The 696-nt window shown below is 36.2% G+C and overlaps 1 non-coding gene across 1 annotated transcript; it reads right to left on the bottom strand.

The window, feature by feature from the left end:
• Positions 1-344: 344 nt before the first annotated feature.
• On the bottom strand, positions 345-417 carry TRNAG-ACC (transfer RNA glycine (anticodon ACC)). Its single transcript has one exon. It is a non-coding gene; the product is annotated as a tRNA-Gly (tRNA).
• Positions 418-696: the final 279 nt, after the last annotated feature.

Below are 696 nucleotides of genomic sequence, written 5' to 3'. Positions count from 1 at the left end.
CTGGTTAGTTTATTGTGTTTAAATCCTTGATTTCCTTACTTACCCTCTATCTGGTTGTTCTATTATTGTGAGAGGGGTATTGAAGTCTCCAACTATTATTATAGAACTGTCTATTTTGTCCTTCAATTCTGTCAGTTTTGCTTCATATATTTGATCTGTCATTAGGTGCATAAATTTTTTAAAAATTATTTATTTAATTATTTGCGTCTGCTGGATCTTTGTTGCAGCATGCGGGATCTTTGTTGCAATGTGCAGGATCTTCATTGAAACGTGTGAGATCTTTAGTTGCGGCATGTGAGATCTTTAGTTGCAGCATGTGGGTAGTTGCGGCATGCAAGATCTAGTTCCCTGACCAGGGATTGAACCCGGGCCCCCTGCACTGGTAGCACAGAGTCTTAACCACTGGACCACCAGGGAAGTCCCATAAATTTTTATAATTGTTATATCTTTTCGCTGTATTGAACATTTTATTAACATATAATGTCCTTCTTTGCTTCTTGTAAACTTGTTTTATTTAAAGTCTATTTTGTCTGATATTTGTATAGCCAGTCCTGCTCTCTTTTGTTTACTATTTGCACGGAATATCTTTTTCCATCTTTTCACTTTCAACCTGTTTGTGTCTTTGAATTTCAAGTGAGTCCCTTGTATAATTGGGCCATGTGTTTTTTTTCCAATCTTCCAATCTGTCTTTTCATT

The sequence above is a fragment of the Eschrichtius robustus genome, chromosome 1 (genome assembly GCF_028021215.1).
Source record: "Eschrichtius robustus isolate mEscRob2 chromosome 1, mEscRob2.pri, whole genome shotgun sequence".
Lineage (NCBI taxonomy): Eukaryota > Metazoa > Chordata > Mammalia > Artiodactyla > Eschrichtiidae > Eschrichtius > Eschrichtius robustus.
This window is presented reverse-complemented; position numbering and strand designations above follow the sequence as displayed.